At 39.9% G+C, this 12,338-nt stretch overlaps 1 pseudogene; it reads right to left on the reverse strand.

Annotated features, from left to right (window-relative positions):
- Window positions 1-1,378: 1,378 nt before the first annotated feature.
- Window positions 1,379-5,816, reverse strand: LOC149226187 (putative glutamyl endopeptidase, chloroplastic pseudogene; annotated as a pseudogene).
- Between the last annotated feature and the right edge of the window lie 6,522 nt (window positions 5,817-12,338).

Genomic DNA, 12,338 nt, shown 5'->3' on the forward strand with positions numbered 1-12,338 from the left:
CTATTTTGAACCAAAGCTTATATCTCTGCCCCCTTTTTTTATTAATAATAATAAAAAATAAATAAATCTTTTTTTTAATAATATATATATATATATATATATATATATTAATTTTTATATGTTATATATATGTTACAAAAAAAATCCACTGCAAGTCTATATATATATATATATATATATATATATATATATATATATATATATATATATATATATATATATATATATATATGATCCCACCCACTGTTCACGCACTGCTCCACGTCGAATCGTTGTCAAACCTGTTGACCATTCAGCCACACACTGCTTGACGGCAGGGAAGGGGTCATTGTTTTGACATATCAGATGTTGGAATAGCAGAATGGGAGGCATGTTATTTCCAACAATTGGTACCAGAGCAGGTCCTTCAGAAAAAGCTTGATTGCTTGAAGGAAGATCCATCATCATGAGTAATCAAGAAAGCGGAGGATCCATCAGACCGCCAATCTTTGATGATGTTTCATCACCATAATGAATAGTGATATTCTAGATAATAGACCCTACATGTATAAAGTCATTGGCCTCGGTTCAGGAGGAAGAACTAGTAATAGGCATAAGACCATCCATTTTGGTTCTATATTTGTTCGGAGAAAATGTTTAGCCAATTTCATGCGTCCAACTAGAAAATCCTTTCTTCTTCTAATTTTTTCATCCTACCATCTATCCACAGTAGATTCTTGGTTCTCTTCCAATCTATTCCATTTCAATTCCACCAATATCTTCCATTCCATATGTGAACGATCTATAATCATTTGTAGATCCAAACCCATTAGTTGTTCCCTAATAGCATCTCCCCAGTAGCTATTTCTCTCTCTTTAAATGTTCCAGAACCCTGAGGAAAGAGGTAATAAGGACGAGCAGAGAGATAATGAGGAATAATCTCTCTCCAGGATTGAATCTCATAATCGAATGTACCCCGTGATCTCAATAAAGTTGGTTTGTTAGCTATGGGCCTAGCAATAAAAAGATTTGGATAGGTTATTCTAGCATTCCCCCCCCCCCTTCAGGATCGGACGTGAAAGTTTCCTCTCATCCGGCTCAAGTAACTAAAAAAAAAAAAAGATGCAAAAAACTCATTTTCGCTCTGAAGAGAGATCGCTACTCTCTGCTCAAGTTCCAAGTGAAATTGAGTATTCCTTTATGTTATGATTCTATACCATAGATATGGAATTATTGAGCAATATCCTCCCTTTCGAACAATCCTTTTCTTCTTGAAATACCTTCAATTAGGAATTTACTTGTCTTTATCTCGTTCCATTTGATCCTTTAAGTTCCTGCTTGGAGTAGCGGTCTCAATTTTTTTATGTGGCAATTTATTATTTGCAGTGCACGTTTATTATTAGTTGTGTTTGACAAAGCCTCCCCCGACGCTAACAGCTACTATTCCACTATCGCTCAACGAATAGAAAGAAAGCGAGTCAATAGAGTTCAGAAACTTCTTCTGGGTTGGTACTTCCACCCTTTCCAACCTAAATAAATTTATCCTCTCCAGCAGCTTCTCCATTTTTCCAGAGGATTTGCAATCAAAATACACGTCCTCTGATAACCTGTCAAATAATATACAATCCCCTTCCTCTATCAGCGTTACCCATGTCCGCGTGTGCCTTGTTTTATATCGTGACTCATACACCAGAGCCAATGAATCATCACCCAATGATATCCCTCCAAAACGAAGATCTAGCTTATGAACAACCTCAAGTTCCTTTGTGAAAATTCCTACACTCTGAAGGAATCCCTACTGCAGCAAATATGAATCTACTTCATCTACTTGATTTTTAATATACATTAACCAAGTTATTCTTCTGAATACTGAAGCAAATTACTTCTACAGCCTACACTAATTAAATATTTGATCTCATGAAACAGAAGCTAGAGCAAAGAACAAGATACGTAGGACACACTTATTTTTGGACACAATAGTCCCTAGAAAAACCCAATGCGGGAAAACCGATGCAACAGTTCTGTGGGTTTATTATTATGCAGGAGAAATATATGAATACATATCTAAGATGCTCATCTAGAAATACTTTACAGAGAAAATACTGGCGGAAAATCTGAGTGAGTTTTACCTCACTTCACCCCGCAAAATTCTGGTTGATCTGGTTATTTATGCGTTGACTCTATGTCTGCCCTACGTCACCTTCTCTTCCCTCTGCGTCAGCTCTCCCGGCTATTCCAGTTGTTCCCAACAGTTCCAGCAATTTCCGACAGTTCCCGACAATTCCCGAAAGTTCTGGTAGTTCCCAACACTTTCGGTCATTCCAACAGTTCTGGATTCTGCGTGACAGATAGATTTTCTGCGTCAGCTCTCCCAGCCACTGTGTTGCCTCTCTGCAAGGTCTCTCCGCCTCTCTGTTTTGTATTTTTTGGAAAGTCCTTCTCCCGGATTCTCTCTGCCCCTCAACTGCAAGATCTTCCCAATCGATTTTCCTCCTAAGAACTTCTCACCTCAGCGAATCGATTTCCTCAATCTCACTATGCGTGTTTCCAAATGAACCACAAGCCTCCATTTTATACTTTTCCTATTATGTCTTCAAAAGCCGAGATTAAGTCTCTAATCAACAGCTAAGATTAAAACATGACTTGATCCGCCTTCTAGATCATTCTCACCCATATTTTGATTAATACCCATTAATATTTAAATTTTCCTAAGTTTAGACTTAGGAACCCCATTAAAAATATTAATTATTTGAATAAAATACAATCCGGGTGGAATTTCACCAAACGGTTTCTAGGTGCCTTAGCCTCTCCACCAATTTTCAAGGCTAGAGAACTTTTGATGCTACCAAAAACTAACACTCCCTCTTAGCAGGTAAAGTTCTATAACAACAATGTCCACCTGCATGTTGCTCTGTTTCTAAAGCACCACCTTTATGCATTGTTGTTGCTGCTACTATATTGTTGCTCATGACACTGCCATTGCCATTGTTGCATCCATACTACAACTCCCTCTCAAATGTTGCATCTGTTATGCTACTAACACTGCCACTGCTAACATTGCATCCGTACTGCAACTCAATTGCTGAGAGAAGCAATTGAAAAACATCCAAAATTAGGTGAACTTAACTGTGTTCAACATAATACAATGAATGTTGGAATCTGACTGCTGCTGATTCTGACCCTCTGAATCTTCTACACTGCTGCTGACTCTTGTGTTGTGCCAACTGTATTGCTGCCAACCTTGCTCTCTGTTGATCAATCTCTGGTCCCAAACTACTGCATCTGTCCTCCAAACACTCCATTGCATCATCTGGCACACTCCATCTCGCTACTACTGAATCTTGGGCTCCTGTAGCAAGAAATTGATCTAAGAGTAGGACTCCTCAAGGATCGTGCCCACGTGTACTCCTCTCGACTACAGCTCAATATCGCCCCATCTCCTGCCTAGAGATGCGTGGGCACTCATGGAAAAATCATCCTCATCAATCTTTGTTGAAGCAGCCTTAGGATCATGTTTCTCAACCTTGTCCTTTTTCTTCAAAGGACACTGGGATGCATAGTGGCCCATCTTGCCACAACTTAAACATTTCACATTCAAAATGTTCTTCTTTCGCTTTGGCTTCTGTTGTCCCTTTAATGCTAGAGTTGTGTTCTCCTCCTCCTCCTTCGTCTTTGTGCCACTCCCACTGCTGCCACTGAGGTTGACCTTCACTAGGTCCCTCCTTAATTCCTCCTGTTGAAGAGCCGCCCACATCTCTTCCCATGAAGGTAATTTTTCTCTGCCCAATCTGCTTTGGACAAAAACTCACCATTCATCTGAGACTCCATTCAAGGCTATCCTCACCATCGCGGTTGGCTGAGGAGTGGACCCCACTGCAGCAAGTTGGTCTCTAGTGTCTTGAAGACGTTGAAGATAGAGGTTCACCCTTTCTCCTTTTTGCATCAAAGTCCACTGCAACTTTTACTCTAAGTACATCTTCCGTTGTTCGGAAGAGCCTTCATACAGAGAAGACAAGGCTTCCCACATCTCTTCGGTTGTATCCTTGCCCTGCAAGTGTGAGACCACATGATCTCGAACTCCATCGAGAATGAGCCTCTTTGCCTTCTCATGCTCGGCCTTGTACTTCTTTTGATCATTGTCAGCAAGAACAGCTACAACACTTTTGATGTAGGCCTCGAGATCATATTCTTCCATAACAGCTAAGATTTTGGTCTTCCATATGACCTAGTTGGAGGGTTCGTCCATCCTATCCTGATCTCTAAACCCATGCGATTCCATCTCACCCAACTATCGAACTAACTCCTCTAGTCACTGCTTAGCACTACTAAGCAATTGAGAAATTCGAACTTTTTGGCAGAAAGTTCTCTGAGGAGAAAATTCCCCTTCTACGTGTCTTCGTTCTAAGTCTCTAATCAACAGCTAAGATTAAAACATGACTTGATCCACCTTCTAGATCATTTTCACCCATATTTTGATTAATTCACATTAGTATTTTAATTTTCCTAAGTTTAGACTTAAGAACCCCATTAAAAATATTAATTATTTTAATAAAATACAATCCGAGTAGAATTTCACCAAACAGTTTATCGGTCCTTTAGCCTCTCCACCAATTTTCAAGGCTAGACCACTTCCAATGCTACCAAAAACTAACATCCTCACCAAGCTTTGGTTCAGCAGATTGTGTGTAGATAATATCACGAGGAGAAACATCCACCTTTGCATCATTTCCATCTTCTATCGCTACCCAGTAGAGCGATGAAGGCTTATCAGATCGCCAATTGATAGACCTCATGCCTTTTCGAACACTCTTAAAATCTATTGGAATGTTCTCCGCGAGAGGAAGATCACATATCTCCCGGACAAATTTTCCATCAGAGGTCCATACTTCAACTTTCTTGGGAAACCTTCCACAAGGGACAATAAATGAGTAAGGCCTGTGAATTGAGGTGACAAGGAGATATTTATTATCAGGAGAAGGATTTATGGATGTATAGATGGCTGGTGGTCCTATAGCTTTTGTTGTTCCATCTAATTTGACCCAAAGTAATTGTGTCGTCGCATAGTAATCAAAGAGGTCTGCATCATATTCATCTTTCAAAAGATCTTGATAGGTTCTCACTTGCACTACATTTTTGTCCTCATTGGATTGAATCTTTGGACCCGATGGAATCAGTGGCTTTTTTGGAGGTTCTCCACGAGATAAAGGTATGGTACACACAACTAGTGTCGACTCATCAATCCACACAAAGTTGTCAAAAATTGCATTTACATAGATTTCAGATGTGGTGAATAATGGCCTTGCCTGCCCTGTTTCTACATCCGCGACCCAAAGACTCAACTTACTGCTTGTATTATCCCCCTGATCAAACCGAATAGTAAAAGATAGATGTCGACCATCTCGTGACCAACTTATAAAATTGATCTTTGCACCATCTGGGAAACCAAAGACTTCAATCTCTGGTCCTAGAGTGTCATCTTCCATCAGTTTATGGATCCCTATTCCAGTGTAAAATGACATACAGTGTCTTGTATTACAGTTTCCATCAATACAGATTCCAACAAGCTTTTCTTCTGGTCTTGCAAACTCTAAGAGTGGAGGTAAAGCCCTACGTTTGAGAAATAAAATCTTATCTCTATTAGGAGAAAAAGATAGAGCAGGAGTTGGTGGTGCATCAACAATATTTCTAATATCTATTGGAGGGAGACGATAGCCATTGTAAACTGAAGTTTCATCATCTTCCAAAGGAGGGGTCGCTGACTTATCAGAGTCTTGTGTATATTCCATGCTTGAAACAGGGACAAGCATTCTTATGGAATACCCTCTAAAAGAATCCATTGAATCCCCTTCATCCTCTTGTTGATTTGGGGTAGCATCAGATGTTCTCTAGCCACGAAAATTGTTGGAGAGGATAAAGTACATGAGATATCCAATACCCAAAAATGGTTTGGGCAAATTCTAAACAGTTTAAAAGATATTAAAATAATTAATATTTTTAATGGAGTCCCTAAGTCTAAACTTAGGGAAAATAAAATATTGACGTAAATTAATATAAAACTGTGTTAGAAGGATCCAAAAGTCATGGATCAAGCCAGAGTTAATCTTAGCCGTTGATTAGGGACTTAATCTCGATAGTTGAATTGTCAACGAGAAAAGTATAAGAGGAGGCTTGAGGGTCACTTGGAGAACACACCGAGTTGATCGAGATTTCGATTTTCTAGGGCAGGGTTTGCTGAGGAAGTCAAAAGAATGATCAGAGTTGAGCTAAGGGGCATTGAATACAGAAACAGAGAGGTAGAGATAGTACCAGGAGGATCAACGCAGAAGCCTAGAGAGAGGGACGCAGAGTTAGCTAGAGGTTCACGCAGAGCCAACCAGGGCTCACACAGAGGCAACCAGGAGCTGCGCAATGCCTCAGAGAGCCAGCGTGGGTGACGCAGAGGCTCTAAGGGCTGACACAATGCCTCCAGAGGCTGACGTGGGGTGAGCTAGGGTGATGTTAGGTAAACACTGGGCCAGAAACGGTTGACGCAATCCCTAGAGGCTGACGCTGGGGTTTTTCTTGGGGTAGATTGGAGTTAGGAGCTGTCGGAGTGTTTGTCCGGGGTTTCAGCCAGAATATCTGTCTCTGAAGGAGAGGTACTAATGCCAAGATTTTTCTCTGTTGGGTGAGCCGGTTTTGGCACCCAGATTGTATACTGTAACTGCTTAATAATACAAACCCTCAGTTAATTGCACCGGTTTTCCCACATTGGGTTTTTCCAGGGACATGAGTCTAAAAACAATGGTGTCACGTGTGTGTTTGTTTTGTTTCCTTCAGTTGATGATCTGTAATGTGTTGAGCATGTACTTGTATTTATTTTCAGTGTTTACATGGTAAATAACTTGTTAATTAATCAGAACAAGTAGGCAGAAACAAATCAGAAAGTACATGAAGGGTTTCTAACGAGTTAGACTTAGAAATTCCAACATGGTATCAAAACGTGGTTGCAGATCACAAAAGAACTGAGGACATCAACCGAGCAGAGCAGCAGCAGCAGAAAATCGTTGTCCCGAGTGACAAAAGTTGTTCCTAGCAGAGAAACAGAAAGGAAGGGGTGACGCAGTGCCTGCGTCATCAAGGTTGAGCTAGGAAGAGGATCATCGCAGTGGCAAAGGAGAGCAGACTCGACCTACGCAGTGCCCAGTCATCTTTCTCAGTCAGGAAGGATTGATGCCCGTCGCCAGGTGGTGCGGATTTCGCTGGTGTCAAGATTGTGCAAAGCCTAGAAGCTCTAACCTTCAATTCGTTGGAGCTTAGGAGGCTGTGAGTAAGTTGCAGAGTGAAGCTGGTGGGGTACTGTAGTCAAAACAGTACCTAACAGGGCAAGACCAAGGAGGAGGGAGTTGTTACCGAGGATTTCTAGCCAAGAAGTATGGATCAGTGGTGCAGCTACACTAACGATCTGAGTGGGGGCATCTCGACATTGGCAAAAGGGTTTCCAAGAGGGAAATCGAGGCTCAAAGGGAGTCACACCAAGAACTTCCAGGAGGGAGGTAGAGGAGCAGCGATATGGTAGTGAACGGGGTAAGAGACCAGGACAGACTGGACAAAGCCTCAAACTTCGTAGCCTGGAAGGCCAGAATCTTATCCGTTCTAGACAGGAACCGTCTCAAGCAATTCGCCTTGACAACAATAGCGGTCCCAGTTGACCCAGCTGATAACGATAAGTACGAGGATGCAATGGCGAGGGCCAAGAGCATCATCCTTGACGAGGTCAAGGACCATGTAGTACCACACATTGCCGAGAAGAATACGGCAAATGAGATGTGGGAGGCCCTAAAAAAGTTGTATCAGCATACTTCCGTGCAGATGAAGATGCTACTAGAAAATCAACTGTCGTCATACCAGATGCAGAAGGGAGAACAGATCAACACCTTCCTCGGTTGAGCGGAAGTGGGGAGACATCGAGTTGTAGTCAGACGAACTACAGGCGATGACGGACAGGACCCTCGAGGTACCCAGCCTCTTGGATTATACCTTGCTATGGAAGCCCCAAAGAGGAGTAGCAGTACTAGCAGATGTTAGTAGAGACGGATGCCGATGGAGCAACAGAGGGAGCTACAGTGCAGGATTCCCAGGACAGCGTGAGGCAGTAGTGCGAGATGCATGGAGTTGTTGCAGCAGCATAAAGGTCAAAGAAGGGGCACTTGTCAGCAACAGAGGGACTTTTAGCATCGAGGGTATCTCTAGCCTGACAGAGATGTCACAGTTGGGAGATCAATTACTTACTTCTCAGTAACTGAGTTGCAGTGCAGCAGTGAGCAGTGGCAATGCTATGTGCAGCATGATGAGAGGGTATGTCGTATAGATGCAGCAGTGGCAGTGGCAAGGCCATGGGTAGCAGTACATGATGCAACAGTGCAGAGGATGTTGGGCGGCAGGCCTAGCATCAGCACAGGGACCAATGTCAAATGATCAAGGTGATGCTTAGTGAGGAGTATTACTAGAGCACAGTCCTCGCCAAGAGGGAGTGTTGATTTAGGGTAGCATCAAATGTTCTCTAGCCATGAAAATTAGTGGAGAGGCTAAAGCACATGAGATATCCAATACCCAGAAATGGTTTAGGCAAATTCTAAACAGTTTGGGAGATGTTAAAATAATTAATATTTTTAATGGAGTCTCTAAGTCTAAACTTAGGGAAATAAAATATTGATGTGAATTAATATAAAACTGTGTTAGAAGAGTCTAAAAGTCATGGATCAAGCCAAAGTTAATCTTAGTCGTTGATTAGGGACTTAATCTCGATTGTTGAATTGTCAATGAGAAAAGTATAAGAGGAGGCTTGAGGGTCACTTGGAGAACACACCGAGTTGATCAAGATTTCGATTTTCTAGGGCAGGGTTTGCTAAGGAAGTTGAAAGAGCGACCAGAGTTGCAACTAAAGGGCAGTGAATACAGAAGCAGAGAGGCGAAGATAATACCAGGAGAATCAGCGCAGAAGCTAGGAGAGAGGGATGCAAAGCCAGCCAAAGGTTCACGCAGAGCCAGCCAGGGCTCACGGAGAGGCAGCGAGGAGTTGCGCAATGCCTTGAAGTGCCAGCATGGGTGACGCAGAGGCTCTAAGGGCTGACGCAGTGCCTCCAGAGGTTGACGCAGGGAAAGCTAGGGTGACGTTGGGCAGACGTTGGGCCAGAAAGGGCTGACACAGTCCCTAGAGGCTGATGTTGGGGCTTTTCGTGGGGCAGATTGGAGATGGAAGCTGTCGGAGTGTTTATCTTGGATTTCAGCTGGAATATCTGTCTCCGAAATAGAGGTGCTACTGCTAAGATTATTCTCTGTTGGGTGAGCCAATTTTGGCACCCAAATTGTATTCTAAAACTACTTAATAATACAAACCCTCAGATCGTTGCACCGATTTTCCCGCATTGGGTTTTTCCGGGGACATTAGTCCAAAAACAACGGTGTCACTTGTGTGCTTGTTTTGTTTCCTTCAGTTGATGATTTGTAATGTATTGAGCATGTACTTGTATTTATTTTCAATATTTACATGGTAAATAACTTATTAATTAATCAAAACAAATAGGCAGAAATAAATCAAAAAGTACATGAAAGGTTTCTAATGGGTTGGACTTAGAAATTTCAACACCTCTATGGATTCATTTTTTCTTTTGGTACTCTCTGCATCCAGACCTTTTTCTCCATTATTAGAATTAGTCATTTTCACTTCCTTTTCATCAACATTATTTGGATCGTGGTTTTTTTTTTCTTCCTCTTGTCTCGTTTCTTCACTGTCGCTATAATCTTTCTTATTATCAATTTTTGCATGCCTTTTCTTAAAACATGCTTTGGCTTTTGCACATAAATTTTCGAAACGCTGAAATGCTTCTTGAATTTTACTAAATTGCTCAACGCATGCAAAACGTAAACGTAATGGCATATTGTGCAGCGAACAACATTCAAAGACTCACATGATTATATTGTGTGTCATGGCTCTGATACCACTCAAGCAACAAAACCTGTAGCTTGTTGGCTTGAATGTAAAAATACACAAAACGTATCTGTGATAATAATTTATTATATATAGAATGTATAAGTGATCATGAATGTTATAATGAGGCCTTGCTTTTATAACTAGGCAGGTGACCTTTCATGATTAGGCGTGTCTTTTAAACATGCATTTTCACTTAACTAATGACTATATTAAATAATCATTATTATTTACATTTATTTATATTTATTTAATTTTATGTAATTTATATTTGTAACACCCAACATATCATTTGCATTTCCATATTGAAACTCTGAAACGTGTTTAAGTTTGTATAAATACATTTCACATGTAGGAAATGTGTTTCATAGAAATTGAAACACATTAAATGCATTTACAAATAAAATTTGTTGTATTTTGCCTTTATTTAATTGTTGGGTCTCACATTTTTTTAATGCCTAATCAAAGGTTAAATATGAATTAATGTAAATTCTAAACACCTTTAAGTCTATAAATTTCTCTTTAGCAAGGGTTTGTCTCTCACTTTGCACCAAAACGTTGTTAATTAATGGTAATGTTAAATTCTTAAAGTAAAATAAATGTCACTCTTAAAATTTTAACATTGTAGTGTTTCAAACTTCATATGGAGAAAGTAGAATTTCATATCCTTTTCAAAATTCAAAGACTTGAATAGTTATTTTCATTAGATTATATCATGTATGAGGGTATGGAATTGGTAGTTAATCAAGAGTACCAAGCCCTTTATGTACCTCGATGTTAGTGATATTGCTTGTTGGCTCCTTTGTGCCTTAAGAAAAATGTACCACTCACTCCAACCAAAATCATTGATCAAGCATGCTAGGGTTTTCATAGTATATTGTAGGCTTGGATTAGGAAGTTTCATCAAAATTGGATAGTGTTGACTGATGTCATTGAGATAGAAACAAAAGGAGAATACCAATAAAATAATGGTGGAACATTGCTAGTCATTTACATGTTCTTGCTAATTTATTCATAATGATCTCTTTCCAAGTTTATGTATATATATATAAAATGTTATCCCTTTTCCAAATTTTTGAGGGATCGCGTTTCTAGTGGGTTTCCGTTTCAGAAACATGTACCCATTTCCCCGTATCATACAACTTAATTGCCATTATGGGCATGGTTCCCGGCTGACTTTCATATTATTTCCCTGCTCTCATGGAAATCCTCTCCCAGAGGATACTTGGATGAATAGGAATAGCTGTAAATCTTCATGGCACACAGTTTGTTTCACTATAATTATTGGCGTTCTTTGAAACACCGATGTAAATCCACTTTCAATGTGGAACCGTTTCCTCTTAACCGAGGGGAATTGCGGCTCTTTACACATGAATCGGCCATGGTTGTTAAATTCAACTTTATTCCTTAGTAGAGATGTAACTTACTCTATTCCATGCAGTAATTTTTTGGCATATGACGTAATATATCAGTATGCATAAGGAGGATCATCTCTTAAAAACATATCAAATCATCTAACCTGTTGTCATTGAAAATACCACGTTCAAAAAATAAAACTAGATCACAAAAGTGCTCGGATAAAATTAAGCTGGAATGTCAGTCCCAAATCTTGAGAAACCATTGTGCCTTGATATTTTTCGAAGTTCTGACAACCACGCCTGCAGTTACTGAGATTTGTGCAAAGAATTTCATGCCCAAATTTTTGGAGCACGCAATGTATTTTTTTATATAGTTGAACAATTGCATAGGCACCTATTTATTGGTGAGGATAAATATCATCAAACACCGCAAAAAGCTGCATTGAGTTTTATCCATTGGCTGTACAGTGACATGTGGAGTCTGATCATACAAGTCCCCAACTATTGCCACGTGAAAGTACAGGTCCTATTGCACCTGCAATCGTCACCCATGTGCCTGCCATTCAAAGCCTTTTGCCTTGACAACATTTATCATCTCCCATTATTTGCTAACAATCATATTAAAATCATAAACAAAGGTTTATTGTAAGTGATCATTTCAGAAAATGTACTCAAATGAGTCGATGTTAGAAAACAAAAGTGGATTATTTCGATTGGTTATCAAGAGCTAGTTACACCTTGTTAAAACAGCTGTGAAGTGATCCGTCGTTTTGACACTAGCAGTAAAATCCTGGACAACATGAATATTGTCAGTTTTATCACCATCCTGAACAGCCATTGTACCATTGATAATTTTTATAGTAACAAATGCATTTTCATTCCTGGCTTATCTTATTAATTTTAATGCCAAAAATGGTAAATTTAAAAGCAAAACTATTTTGAAATTGGTATTGGTTCAGAAACCCTCATAATTTCTGTACCAAAATAATGTAGTACATATTAATAACTTCTAAACCTTGAGATCATTTGAT

The sequence above is a fragment of the Pinus tabuliformis genome, chromosome J (genome assembly GCF_031772625.1).
Source record: "Pinus tabuliformis cultivar Carrire ecotype Pingquan chromosome J, CPIR1, whole genome shotgun sequence".
Lineage (NCBI taxonomy): Eukaryota > Viridiplantae > Streptophyta > Pinopsida > Pinales > Pinaceae > Pinus > Pinus tabuliformis.